A 15,416-nucleotide genomic window follows, 5' to 3' on the forward strand; every position below is an offset into this window, starting at 1 on the left:
AATCAGGGTCTGAGGTTAGAAAGTGTCCACAGTAATCACAGGAAATAATGGAGAATAGGGCACTTTGGAAGGTACGTTCTGTGGTGTGCAATGCAATTCAAAACCATACTGCATATTCTAGATCAACTTTCCTCAGTGGGAATATGATGTGAGTCATAAATTCAGTTCACATACGTAATTTTATTTTAAGCATATTTTTATAGTAGATATATTTTTAAATGTCAAAAGTAACAGGATTTAAACATGGTATTTAAATAAATATGACAATACTATCATTTCAACATGTAGTCTAGTTAGAAATTAGTATTAGATATTTAATTTTATGCACTTAGACTCTGAAATCATATGAGAATTTTATACTGACAGTCATCTGAACTCAGTCTAGCTACAGTTCAAGTGCTCAAACACCACATGTGGCCACTGGTTACACATGAGAGTGCAGCTTGAGATAACCAGGAAGGGTGAGAACAAACACTAAAATCATAAAGATCAGAATGCAAGAAGTAAAACTTTTTTTAAAGCAGAAAACCCAAAAGACTACAAACCATTAGAATTAGCAAGTGAATTTAGCAAACTTTTAGATTCAGTCAATATCCAAAAATCAGTTGTTTTATATTGTAGCAACAAATAAGTGAAATATAAATAAAATTAATTAAAAAATCAGGAAGATTGAATACAGAGCAACTAAGGTAATACAAAAATGGTAAATCCTCAAGTCCAAAACTAAATCTTGCTAACAGCAATTAAAACAAAAACAAGGAGACATATATGATGTTCAAGAATTGAAAAGACTCCATGTTATAAGAGATGGGTTCACAGATTTAATATGTTCCCTTTCAAAATTCCAAGTTTTTATTTTATGTGGAAATTGACACAGAGTATTCAAAAATTTCTGTGAAAGTGTAAGTGATCTAGAATACCTAAGACATTCTTGAAAACCTAAAAGCTAAAAGTAAGAGCAAAATAGGCTTTAGGAAAGAGCATGACTGAAATTCAATTGATAAAATATGTTTTTAAACAATTCTAAAATACTCATTTAGAAAACTGTAAATTCTTATTCCTAGCTCATGCCATACAAATATATATTTATATTTATATTATTTATATTTATATTTATATAAAAGAAAATAAATGGATCTAAATATCTAAATATAAAAAACTAATGTAACCAAAATAGAAAAAAGTATTAAAAGCAATAATGTGAATAAAAATATAAATAATAATAGTATTGCTTAAAGAAGAAATTCTCAGATAAAAGCTTCATGCTCTTGGGCAGGCAAAAATTTATTAGAGAGATTGTAAACTGCTCTACTCATTAAAAAAAACAGACCAATGACTTGAACTCACTGAAGTTAAGAATATTTGCTTGTAAAATGTATAAAAAGTGTTTGCAATACATATAGTCCATAAAAAATTGATATGTAGACAATATAAATGCATATTACAAATCAATAGACAAAAAACAAATAACCCAATAATAAATACAGATATAGCTTGAATAGGTACTTAATAAGTATCAAGAGAACCAAAAAGCATATGAAAATGTATCTCAACTCTCAGACTGACAACATCAGGCGCTTGACAACGTACTGTGCTACACGAGTCCGTTAGAAGCTGTGCACGCCCTGATATGACTGTAAACGGTACGGCCGCTGGGAAGGGAGTTAGCAACGCATAACGAACCTACAAGGTATTTATGTAGTTCTGACTTTTGGAAGATGTTAATATCCTACATCTTAAAAATAATCACATCAGCAAATATGAGGTCATATGAAAATTTGAATACAGACAAAAGAACATAACTCACACTTAACATGAACATGCAGAAGAAAATGACATCCAATTAATTTATGAGGACCACACTATGGCTATACACTTAGGTGTATATCACCTTAAAAATCCTGAAGTTAACTTAGTTTCTTTCTTATTAAGTGAAATTCACATCACAGTTCTCAAGCTGTTTTGTTTGCAGAAGATGATTTAGTCAATAAGTAGATACATTACTGTTTTTGGAAACCAGTTTTCTCATTGTAAGAAAGGGAAACTAGAAATAGGGAATGGAAACAGAAAGATTCTATAGTAACATATTGGAATTTTATGTATCAGTATAAACTTAGTTTTTAAAAAATGTATTTCCTAGCTCTTTGTACTGAAATAGCTTAGAAGCTGTCACGCCTCAGTGGAAATGGGTACATATAAAACATAGTTTTCAATTCCAAAATGTGGAAGGAGTTTAGTGTAGAAGAGTAAGTTTTCTGGAAAAAATGGTTGATTTCAAGTCTTGCTACGCGAAGTAAAATTTGTGTTTAAAACATCATGCTGAGTCAGAAAACAGGGTCAAAAATTGATATTGACAAGTCCAAAAGACAAGAACTAGTCAAGTTTGTTTCTCCTGGCAAAGTTTGAAACAACTTCATCATTAAAACTCATACTGACAGAAAGACTTAAAGCATGTATATTTTTTATTTTTTAGTGATTTTTACACACAGAGACCAAATAATATGGAAGTATTAGAAATGAAAATTTTTTCTTACCTAAAAAGAGGATAAATAATTTTTTTAAAAAATACTAGGAAAATGAACATTTTTGGGAACAATTATAAAATTTTGACCTTTGTGGAATTAGATCCAAACCAGTAGCATGACATGTGACTGTTTATGACCTAAATAATATCAAATATGAATCAGTTCTCTTAAAAAAATTTTTCCCCCCAGTAAAGAATCAATAGCCTTTTTTCAAGAAATTAGACATATCATATAATAATACTGATATAAAACACGAAGGGGGCAAAAATATCTATGGCATTTATAATGCCAAAAACAAAACAAAACAAAACAACAGTAAAGTCAAGGAGAAGAAACTATTAATAAAGATGAACATTTTAGTTATAACAATGAAAACAACAAAAGCAGCAGGCACATGTTTAAAGATCAGTTACATACAGAGAGAAGATATCTGAAACTATATGTTATTTGAATTTCCTGAAATTAGATAACATATTAGTTTTCATAATATATAATGGATCCTTGAAAGTAAATAAAAATATAATCAAATCATTGGAAACCTTAGCAAAGGAATTCCTCAGTAGGAGATACTTCAGAGTATCTTTGGATAGTCATTTGTAGGAATGGAAAGACACCATTCCTCATCAGAAATCAAAGAGATTCTGTTACACAAAATGAGTTATCACTTGCATACAAAATGGTGAGAGAAACTAAGACAAGAAAAATGCAATTTAAGTCAAATTCCCTTACAGCCAGAAGCCCACTGATAGATGCTTGCAGCATGTAACACTCCTCAAGAAGTTTATGGCTGCCTTAATGCTTTAATGTTTATACTTCCTTAGAAACTAAGGCAACATTATTTTGTCAATAACTAAATCTTCAGGGTCCTCTGAGGCACTGCTTTCAGCAATCAGAAATTCTCTGAAACAAACTTTATCTTTATCTCCCCTCCCTCTACACACTTAGACACTCATTGGTCGCTCCTCACAATCCCACTGCAACTTTTTCTGTCCAAGGGTCCTGTCCCCATGATTTAAAAAAAAACACCTTTTTACATCAAAGATGTCTCAAGAATTCTTTCTTAGCCATTTGCTCACAAATCCCACTTCAAATTCCATCAATACAATAGGCAAAAAAAGAGACTGATATTATGTAATTTTTACAAGAATTTTTACAAGAATGATGTCAAAATGGAACCCTCATATACTTCTGATTACCATTTTAGGGTAATTCAGCAATATCTAGCAAATTAGTATATATCTCTCTCTAAAACTTAATATTTTGAAATAAAATTAACTTTATATAACAGATTAATCAGATTAACATCATATATCTCTTTATGGTATGTCCTGAGGGAAGAAACACTTACATAGTATTTTTGCCAAAAACTTTTAATCTGTACCTAACATCAAGAAAATAATGGAAACAAACCTAAATTAAGTGACTCTCTAAAAACAAACAAAATGTTGTCCAGACACTTACAAAATTATCATTCTTTATATTAAAGACAAAATAAAGTGGAGACAGTGATCTAGATTAGGGAAAAGTAAAGAGGCATACCAACAAAAAACACAAAACATAAAATTGGTGTATGGATTAAAGAATAACAACTATAAAAAATATACTTGTGAAAATTGTAGAAACTTAAATAGGAACTGAACATTAGATAATAGCATAACAATAGTAATGTCTTCAGTATTTTAATTTTAGTATGGTTTCAACATAGAATGTTAAAGGAGACAGAACTTGCCACCTCAAAATAAGTCACTTTGGTGTAATGATTATTGTATGTTGGTTACTTTTAAGAAATAGTAGGCACAGGAAAAAACCTGAAAACAAAGTAGAACTTACCCCTTCATAAGAGAAATTTACATTTATAAGGGAGTCTACTTTTTCATGGCATCTCCATCTTTTTACCTGGAAAAGGATGAATATTTTAAGAAACATGATGAAAAAAGCCTAACAATCCTATCCTTGTTTAGTGAGCTTTTCCTAAGAGCCTCTTATAACTGGTTCCCCCCATTCCCCAAACACACCCGTTTTGTCTTCAGCTGTGGTTGGTATTTAAGGTAGTGGCTTAGGTCATTGTATGGAGTTACTCAGTTTTCCTGGGTCTCTCTCATGTACACCAGAGGTTATTAGACTTGTTTTTTCCTGTTAATCTTTAATTATAGAGAAGATCTCAGCAAAGAACTTAGAAGGATAAAGGGAAAATTATTTTTCCTCCCCTATAGTGCAGTTGCTAGGAAATACATGCTGATTTTTTTAAGAGTAATGAATTATAATGTCTGTCACTGGCTTTCAAATAGTTCAGCAAAATTCTATCCGTATCTATGTATCCATCTATCTATTTATCATCTGTATTGTTTAATGACAAAATAATTTAGTAATAAGTTTGAGGTCTTTATTCATGGGAAACAATACATGGATTGGAGGAGTACAATGCCTCAAAATGTGGAGTGCTGCTCCCAAGGGATTTGACCCAAGAATGAGTTGTATGGAGAGTAAGAAGTAACATGGAAATATGACATAATTGACTACATGATCAGGGATTTCCTTTTAGGGCTAGCAAATCCTATTTTCTAGTGTAAGGTGAAATGGCTAAAGCTGAGTTAGAATTTAATACCCAAGTTTCCAATATTGCCCCCAAAACCAGAGACTATCAGTGAGACCCAGTCACCCATGCAAAAGCAAAGGGTGGTTTTATTATGGGCTTAGGCTGGCGGGACCTAAGCTCGGGCTCACAGACTTTACCAGCACAGTGGATCCATGCAGAGAGCCCTGAACATGGCGGGGTAGGGGCTTCTTTAGGAAGGGGGCATTACAGGAAATGGCGACACAGGCACAGCGATCCAATCCCTACCCCCTATCAATACTGGCAGTAACTTTAACGATACAGCAATACTTTTAGTGGGAGCCAATCACAACATTTAGACTATTGACCAATCACAGAGTGGGCCCAGGACCCTCACATAGGGCATGACTAGTCTTAAGCAATAGGTGATTATCTTATAGCCTCCATCTTTAGGCCCACCCTTAGAAATCTTAAAGATGTTAGCTGGCCTTTCCTGATTGGGTGTTACAAGGGTGGTCCCTCCTTCCTTGGGCAACATGTGCCCTTCTATTGTCTAATGATTCTGAGAAGCCGAATTCAGACCTGCGTCCTTACAAGAAGACAGTGATTGATGTATGTTAAGATTTCTATAGATACATCCTATATCTATATATCTCTATATTTCATATATTATAGATCAACTTTATGGAATGTAACTCTATAATGAACACTGTGACCTAAAGTTTAACTTGTTTTTCAAGATTCTATTAAGTAACCCCACCCCTTTACTTAGACCTGGTCGAGACAAAGTCCAAGGTGAGATTAAAGTCATCTATCCCCTAGACACCTAGACCCCTTTTAAAAGGACAAAGAACTTTAAAATGATAGGTTCCCGCCAAAACTAACGACTGTGTATTAAAATGTAATCGGCTACCATGGAATGCTGTGAATGTAATTGGTTAACTAAAATAATGACGTATTCTGTCCATATAACCTCACTGCCCCCTTTTTTCGGGGCCATTCTCTGCTCCTTAACACCAGGGAGATCAGGTTTGGCCTGGCCGTAAATAAAATCTTGCCTTGCTTCTATTCGGCGTTGGTGGTCTTTTCATATCACCTTGCAACACATACAGATATATCCCTATATGTAGGCTGACTTTGGTCTAGATTTGTGATGTGGGCTGTCCACTGGAGCATATACAAATTAATTTTCATCTGTCTAATTTAATCTATTATCATGTATATATCAACATTTATATTTGGAGATAAAGCAAATGTGGCAAAACAGAAATTGTTTAATCTAAGATTTATAGATATTTATTGAACTACATGAAAGTTTTAGTAGGCTTGAAATTTTTCAAAGTAACAATCTGAAAAAAAAAAGAAAACAAAACTGAAAAGTAAATTTAAAAAAAATGACAGTAACAAAAAAGATTGATTAAGATCCCTTATGATTAATTTTAACAAGTCTTTTGTTTCCTACCAGAAAGCTAAAAATAAATTCAGTTATTTAAAGAGTTAGCATTGTTCTTCAATTGTCCAGATAGAGCTACTACAATCATAAAAATCTTTATTTCTTCTTACTGATACAGCCATTGCTCTCAGAACAGCCAAAGCAGTCAACTTAATCGCTCAATTATGCATTCCTTTCAGATTCATGGAGCATGTAACACCTCCCCTTATTGAGCCATTTCTAATTATAAAACTCTTCAATATAAGAATTCTGGATGAGTTTATTGACTGCCCATTGATTCATCTCAAAGTTGTTGGGAGCTGAAGGTAAAACTATCAGGAAGCTTATTAGGTTTGACAATGCTAATTCAAAAACAGCAGGCATCCATTTTCATGTAGTGGGTGTGCCTTGGTCTGAGTGAAATTGGAGTCTTTTAAAGTCATTACAAAATTGACTCCAAATTTTCCTTTTCCTGTCAAAAGTGCTATTGAATAGGTGAAATATCTTTAAAAAATGTTGAAGTTCATAAAAGAAAGAGAAGGTGATGGAAATAAAAGTGACAGAAACAAAAGAAATAAATGACTTAAACAAAAGGTAAAAGTGCTTTTACCAAGAACAAAATTATTAAACTTCCATTAAGACCAGGTTAGTTTGGGGGCACCTGGTGGCTCAGTCAGTTGGGCATCCAGCTTTGGCCCAGGTCATGATCTCTCAGAGTGTGTGTTGGGGCCCCACGATGGGCTCTTTATGCTGACAGCTCAGAGCCTGCTTCAGATTCTGTGTCTCCCTCTCTCTCTGTTCCTCCCCCACTTGCACTTTCTTTCAAAAATAAATAGATTTTAAAAAGAGAGAGAGAGAGTCACCAGGTTAACTTGTTCTACCATACAGACCTTCTTTATACACCCCTACATCACTTGGGCAGCTACCTCTTTCTCTTCTTTATTAATATGGCCCTTGGAAAGTGCTCTCCCCTGGGGAAGAAGGCAGAGTAAGAGGACTCTAAGTTCACCTTGTTCCATAAACACAACAAGATAACACATCAGTATAAATAACCCAGAAAACGACCCAAAGACTGGCAGAACAAACTCCACATTTAAAGGTAGAGATGTTGACAGATTCAAGAGTATATGAAGAATGAAAATGCAGTAGGGAGCAAAACAGACCATCGCTGTCCGTGGGAGGAAGTAAAGGGAACTGTAGGCACAGAAAAGAACAAGAAACAGACTATCACACTGGGAAGCCTGCATGGAGAAGACAGATCCCCATAATATTAGGCTTTGAAAGTGAGAGACACTGAATTTCATGAGTTCTTACAATTAGTAATCAAAAACTCCTAACAAACAAAACCCAAGGACCAGATGGTGATCCTACTAAACATTTAACGAATTAACACCCATTCTTCTCAAACTATTCCAAAAACAAGAAGAGGAAGGAAAAGTTCAGATTGATTCTACGAGAACAGCATTGCCCTGATTCTAAAACCAGTTAAGAAAACACCACAGAAAAGAGAATTACAGGCCAACATCTCTGATAAACAGAGGCAAAAATACTCGACAAAATATTAGCAAACTGCATACGAAAATATATTTTAAAAAATCATTCACCATGACTAAGTGAGATTTACTCCTTCCAGAGAGTGGTTTAATATTCACAAGTCAATCAACATAATACTTCTCATTAATACAAGAAATGATAAAAACCATATGACCATTTAAATAGATGCAGAAAAAGCATTTAACAAAACATTCATTCCAAATAAAACCCCTCACCAGGGTAGGTTTAGAGGAAACATACTTCAAAATATGAAAGGCCATATATGAAAAACCCACAACTACTCTGAGAGCTTTTTCCCTAAGGTCAGGAAAAAGACAAAGATATCCACTTTCACCACTTTTTAAAAAAGAATCCTAAGCAGGCTTCAGGCTCTGAGCGGTCAGCACAGAGCCCAATGTGGGACTCGAACCCACAAACCATGAGATCATGATCTGAGCCAAAGTTGGATACTTAATCGACTGAGCCAGACAGGCACCCCACACCACTTTTTTTTTTTAAACAGTACTAGTGTAAGGACGCAAGTCTAAACCAAACTGACTCCATGACAGGCTAAAGTTTCTCCTCTGAACTAGAGGGTCTAAGGTTCAGTTTCTCCGGAACTATTAGGTGGTTACACATTGCCCGAGGCAGGAGAGACCACCTTGCGGTATCCAATCAGGAAAGGCCAGCTACCTCTCCCCACATTCCTAAAGGTGAGGCCTACAGATAGAAACTTTAGATAGGACCCTGTTACCTAATGTTAAAGTTAACCCGATAGTCACCGAATAAGACCCTGAACTTGTTCTGTATTTGGTTCATTTCAAAGATACCCTAAATGTTGTAATTGGGTCCCGCCAAAAGTAACGAATGCTCTGAACAATGTGTATGGTTAAAGTTGCTCCCAATACTGTTGTACCATTATGACTGGGTCACTGTACCTATGTCACAATTTCTTGTAACTCCCCCTTCCCAAACCCCATAAAAACCCTACTCAGCCCTTGTTCGGGGGCTCTCAGCATGGGTCCACTGCACTGGTGAAGTCTGTGAGCCCGCGCTTATAAGCCCACAATAAAGCCTTTGCCTTTGCATGCATGCCTCAGTCTCCCTGGTGGTCTCTGGTCGTTGAGGATACTGCATTCTGGGCATTACACTGGAAGTCCTAACCACAGCAATCAGACAAGAAAAAGGAATAAAAACATCCAGATAGGTAAAGAAAAAGCAAAACTTTCACTATTTACAAATGATAATCTATATAGAAAACCCTAAAGTCTCCACCAAAAAGTCATCAAAAAACTAGAGGTGATAAATGAATTCAGTAAGGTTGCAAGACACAAAATCAACGTACAGAAATCCATTACATTTCTATACACCAAATTGAAGCAGCAGAAAGAGAAATTAAGAAAACAATCCCATTTTCAATTACATCAAAATAATAAGATACCTAGGAATGACCTTAACTAAGGAGATAAAGACCTCTACTCTGAAAACTGTAAGCCACCAGTGAACAAAATTAAAGATAATAAAAATAAATGAAAACAACATTCCATGCTCATGGATTGGAAGAACAAATATTATTAAAATGTCCACACTACTCAGAGCAATATACAGATATAATGCAATCCCTAACAAAGTACCAGGAGCATTTTTCACAGAACTAGAATAAAGAATCATAAAATTTGTAAGGAAGCACAAAAAACCCTGGATAGCCAAAGCAATTTTGAAAAAGAAAACCAAAACTGGAGTTATAACAATTCCACTTTTCACATTATATTACAAAGCTGTAGTGATCGAGACAGTACAATATTGGTGCAAAAATAGATACATATATTATGGAACAGAATAGAGAGCCCATAAGCAAATCCACAATTATATGGTCAACTGATCTTAGACAAAGGAGGAAAGAGTATGCAATGGGAAAAAGTCAGTCTCTTAAACAAATAGTGTTGTGAAAACTGGACAGCAACATGCAAAAGAATGAAATAGGTCTATTTCCTTACTCCATACACAAAAATAAACTAAAAATGGAGTAAGGGTCTAACTGTGATACCTCTAAAAATCCTAGAAAAAAGCACAGGCCGTAATTTTCCTGACATTGGTGGTAGCAAATCTTTTCAGATATGTCTCCTGAGGCAAAAGAAACAAGAGCAAAGAAAATCTATTTGGACTACACCAAAAACAAAAGCTTCTACACAGTAAATATAACAATGAACAAATCTAAAAGACAACTTGTTGAATGGGAGAAGATATTTTTTATTTTTGAGAGACAGAGAGAGACAGTGCGAGCAGGGGAGGGTCAGAGAGAGGGAGACACAGAATCCGAAGCAGGCTCCAGGCTCTGAGCTGTCAGCACAGAGCCTGACGCGGGGCTCGAAACCACAGACTGAGATCATGGCCTGAGCTGAAGCCAGATGCTTAACTGACTGAGCCACCCAGGTGCTCCCCGGAAGAAGATATTTTTAAATGACATATCCAATAAAGGGTTAGTATCCAAAATATATAAAAAAAACTTCTATGACTTAACACCCAAAGAATGAATAATCCAATTTTAAAATAGGCAGACAACATGAACAGACATTTTTTCAAAGAAGGCATCCAGATGGCCAACAGACATATGAAAACATATTCAACACCAGTCATCATCTGGGAAATGCAAATCAAAACTGTAATGAGATATCACCTCATGCTATCAGAATGGCTAAAAAAATAAAATAAAAATAAAAATATAAGCAACAAGCAAAGATTTAGAGAAAATGAATCCTCTCTTGGTATGAATGCAAACTTCCACACTCACTGTGGAAGACAGTATGGAGGTTTCTCAAAAAATTAAAAACACAAGCATCCTATGTTCCTGGAATAAAGTACACTTCTGGTTACTGACTTCTAAAATATGAAAACACGAATTCAAAGGAATATATGCACTTCTATGTTTACTGCATTATTTACAAGAGCCAAACTACGGAAGCAGCCTAAGTGCCCATCAATAGATGAATGGATAAAGAAGATATTGTAAACATATACAATAAAACATTATTCAGCCTTAAGAAGTATAAAATCTTACCATTTGCCACAACATGGACGGATCTAGAGAGCATAATGCTAACTGAAATAAGTCAGTCAGAGAAAGACAACTACCAAATGATTTCACATATATGCAGAATTTAAGAAACAAAACAAACAAAAGGGAAGCGAGAGAGAGAGGCAAGCCAAGAAACAGGCTCTTGACTATAGAGAACAAATTGGTGGTTACCAGAGGGGAGGTGGGTGGGTGGATGGGTGAAATAGGTGAAGGAGTCTAAGAGTACCGTGATCTTTATGAGCTCTGAGTGATATATGGAACAGTTGATCATCATATTGTGCATCTGGAAATAATATAACACTGTATGTTAGCTATGCTGGAATTAAATATAAGACAATAAAATAATAATAATAATAATAATAATAATAATAATAATAATAATAATAGGTCGTTGGGAGTAACCCTGAGATTTCCAGATCTTTTAGTGTCAGATTCTACTCTTTAGAATATTTGCAATGCTAATTAGTGAATAACTACTCGATCCTGCAAGAAGAGCATTTCCCCTCCTGTTTTAGTCAGCATGGGATATGCCCTCATTTACATGGTCCCTCAATAGTGCCTGTCTTCTTGTTAAAGTTTATGGTTGTTGCAATACATTTATGAGGCGATAGGCTTAACTATTGTTTTAGGAACTTTTTTCTGTTTTCATAAAGAACATCAGAGCCTTCCCAATCTTCATATTTGTTATCTCAAGTATATGGATAACTCATTGAAGAAAAACCAGAAAAAACAGCCTCTTCTTAACTTCAAACAATATAATGTCCCCAAAGAGCACCAATTATTTTTACAGCAATTTACAGGGCATTTTAATCTGATCTCTCAAACCCGATTTAAAGGAGCCCAGGACACTGGAGTTAAGAAATGTTTGGTCCCAAAAGAGTGAGTTATGTTATATAGTCCAGGATAAGTGGTCCAATTTTAACTTCAAGAGTGCAGATCGTTCTAAAATAGAAGCATTATTTGTAATTGTCCCAAAGTAGAAATAACCCATATGGTCATCAATTAATGAATGAAATAAACTGTGGTATACCCACACAATTGAATAATATTAAACAATAAAAATAAAAGAACTGATAATGCTACAACATGGGATAAGCCTTGAAAACATTGGGGTAATTGAAAGAAATCACAAAAAAAACAATAACAAAAACCACAATGGTAGGATTCCATCTACCTGAAAAGAGCATAGTAAGCACATCTGTAGACACAAGATGTTCATTAGTGGGTGCCTAAGGCTAGATGGATCGGTGGGGAATGGGCAGTACTATTGATGGGTAAGGGGATTCCTTATGGGGAAGTGTTCCAAAAATGATTGCTGTCATGTTTGCTCATTTCTGTGAACATACAAAAAAACTGATGAATTGTAGAATTAAAATGGATGAATTGTATGGTTTATAAATTATGTTTTAATAAAGTTGTTTTAAAAGAAAAGAATGGACAATTTGGCTAAAAGGAGCTATGCACCAAAACTTTAACCAATGGTATATAAATTCTGAGAAAATTTGAAAACACACACACAGGATGAATCTAATTAAATAAATGCTGAAGTATATGACAATGGCAGGGAAAATGCTTGCTATACTGGACATTTAAATGTGTAAGCAGCAGCCCAATACTTATTTAATCCATTAAATAAAGCACACTAGGAAAAGGGCCCTGTAATACTTGGCAAACATCAGATTCCTGATTATAGTTAATCAGCTTTATGACAGTGGGAATTAAATGTTACAGAATTGGAATACATTAGCAGCAACCACTCATAGATCAGTCTTCTTCAACACCTCACTTTCTCTTCTCTAAAAGGTACTTTTTACTATCAACACAATTTTTTCCTTGTGACATAAGATTTTTTTTTAGCTTTTCTAATTATCTTAAGAACTTTACAGGACTGCCAATTTCCTTCTCATTTTATGGCACTTATTGAAAATAAATCTTATTTATCCTGGTTTATCTTAAAAATAATTTAACTCTAGCTTTTATTGAAAGAATCTACTTCTGAGCCTAGTATTTTAGGTTCCAATAAATATTCCATAATATACAGGCTACATTCAGGGGAAGTCAAGGCAAAGAATAAAAACTAAACAGGCTACTCAACAGTCCTTTCCCATCAATGGGTTCTTCTGCTCTCACCCCAGGAATGGCTTCTAAACCAGATAAAAATTCTAAAATTACTCTGTGACTCTCTGGGGAAGAACTTTTGTTGAAGAGATACTAAAGTTGATATTTAAAATGATTCCAGAGAGTTCCATGGACCAGATTAGGTGCAGGGATATTTGATTTTAAGTTTCAAAATCCTAGTTCCAACCAGAATCTGAGTACCATGACTAAAAGGAACTGCTAAATGCATGTCTTCAATTAAGTGATGCCAAGCGAATTTGTGCCAAGTCATTACATCATTTTTTCCCAGCCAGTGAATGGCTAGAACTCAGGAGTTCTCAAAGGTCACTGGCAGTTCCACTGAACAACACAAAGTATAGCTAACACTCTACATTATAATCTGTAAAATGAACTTCACCTTCCTTGTATACTTTCATACAGATAGGAATATCGCACAACACATCAGGAACTTAAGAAATGACTAAATGGAATCTTAGAGATGTTGATAGTACAAGTGTTCTCAGAAGTGAGTCCTTAGAGCTGAGTGTTCTGATTTCCAGTAAGATATTGATGGGATTCAGGACAGGCCATCCCTAATGTGCCATGTGGGCATGTGGTTTATTGCTTGCTGAAAATAATTAAGGCCCAACACATTCAGAAAGAACATTTTCCCTCCCTCACAACTGCCTATAAGAATTTAGATAGAAGATCTATAACAGGAAAGAGCTATAGAGAGAAGGTTTTACATCAGAAAGAAATTTCCACATGGTATGACAAACATTTGTTTTCCAAACTTTTGCTCTTCCAATATTCTTATGAATTTTATTCTCCTTTTAAATCCCATACCCCTACTCCCACCTTCTCTTTAGCTCAGAATGGCACAGAAACCTCAGCTGCCTGGCTGTTGAAGAGCCAGCCTCTCATATCTTTACGAGGCTCCTATATGTACATAATTAAATTCGTTTTTTATCTTGTTAATCTGTCTTATCTCCATTTAATTATTAGGTGAGCCAAAGAATCTAGAGAGGAAGAATGAAGATTTTCCTCCCCCACAATGTTTCCATTGGGCTTGCTTTCAAAATCACAGTCTCATGTAAATCAGAAGTAAGGTCACACACTTATTTTTAACTATACATATTCTAAAACATTGGCTTTTCATTTGAAGTGAATTTGACCTAATTTATTTTTCTTTTAATGTTTTTTTGTGTAATTACTGTACTGTTGGGTTTCTTTTGTGTCTAAAAGAAAGTAATAATAAGGATTTCTGTTTTCTCCTTCAGGACATGCTGAATATTAACTTAAGAACCGAAAAAGACCCTCCATGTCTTGATGGATGTTGAACCTAAGTTGGATTTGGAGCATGCTTTGGATTTTTGTATTACTACTTCTCTCAACATAAGTCATTCACAACATTTACTCAATAAATATTTATCTACTGTTCTTTATATGTGCTGGGCTCTGTTCTTAGTTTTTAATATATAGGGGGATGATTAAGTCAGTCCTCAACAAGAACACTTTTACTGTTCTTACATAAAAAGAAAAATTAAGTAAGACAGGGAATACACACAGTATATTATTTTCTTGTTGATCCTTGTGTTTGATGGTCGTCAAACACTCTTAACTCCATAATGAGTTCAAGAATCTATCGCCTTTGGCTGGAAAAAAAGATATAACTGACAACAAATTGTATTTTGGTTGGTTTCTGCTACTTATATATTAAAGATGGGCTTGATCATTGCCACATGAGTTCCTCAGAGGAAGACACTACTTTGGAATACTGTACTATGTAAAAGCAAATGTAAACTGATTTAACTGGGGTAATGGCTAATTTCCTCCCAGCTGGAGAAGTCTCTGATTAACAATCGCCTTGTAATTGCTTTCTTTATTTACCAATCAAAGGGTGAGTATTAGGACAATGCATTGTAGTGAATAAATTAAGATAGTGGATTTCAGTGCTTAAGGGAATGGCTTCTGTTATTTCAAAGCAGGGAGAAGCTACCTACCTTCCTTCCACAGACACTGTACCCTGAAGGCCTTGGAATGGAAAGAAAAAGAGCATGTGTGTTATGTAATAAAAAAATAAATAAATATAAAAACAATGTTTTCATGTGAAAAAGAGTCTGCACGTTTGATTTTAACTTTAAAGAAAAATATTTTATTTTTACAAAGTTTTCTCCATTCGCTAGAGCTTTTCTGTGG

The 15,416-nt window shown here is 34.7% G+C and overlaps 1 long non-coding RNA gene across 1 annotated transcript; it reads left to right on the top strand.

Moving 5' to 3' along the window:
- Positions 1–1,624: 1,624 nt before the first annotated feature.
- LOC115295694 lies at positions 1,625–14,662 on the top strand. Its single transcript, XR_003910533.1, has 2 exons — positions 1,625–1,690; positions 14,498–14,662. It is a non-coding gene; the product is annotated as an uncharacterized LOC115295694 (long non-coding RNA).
- Positions 14,663–15,416: the final 754 nt, after the last annotated feature.

The sequence above is a fragment of the Suricata suricatta genome, chromosome 7, assembly GCF_006229205.1.
Source record: "Suricata suricatta isolate VVHF042 chromosome 7, meerkat_22Aug2017_6uvM2_HiC, whole genome shotgun sequence".
In the NCBI taxonomy this organism is placed as follows: domain Eukaryota; kingdom Metazoa; phylum Chordata; class Mammalia; order Carnivora; family Herpestidae; genus Suricata; species Suricata suricatta.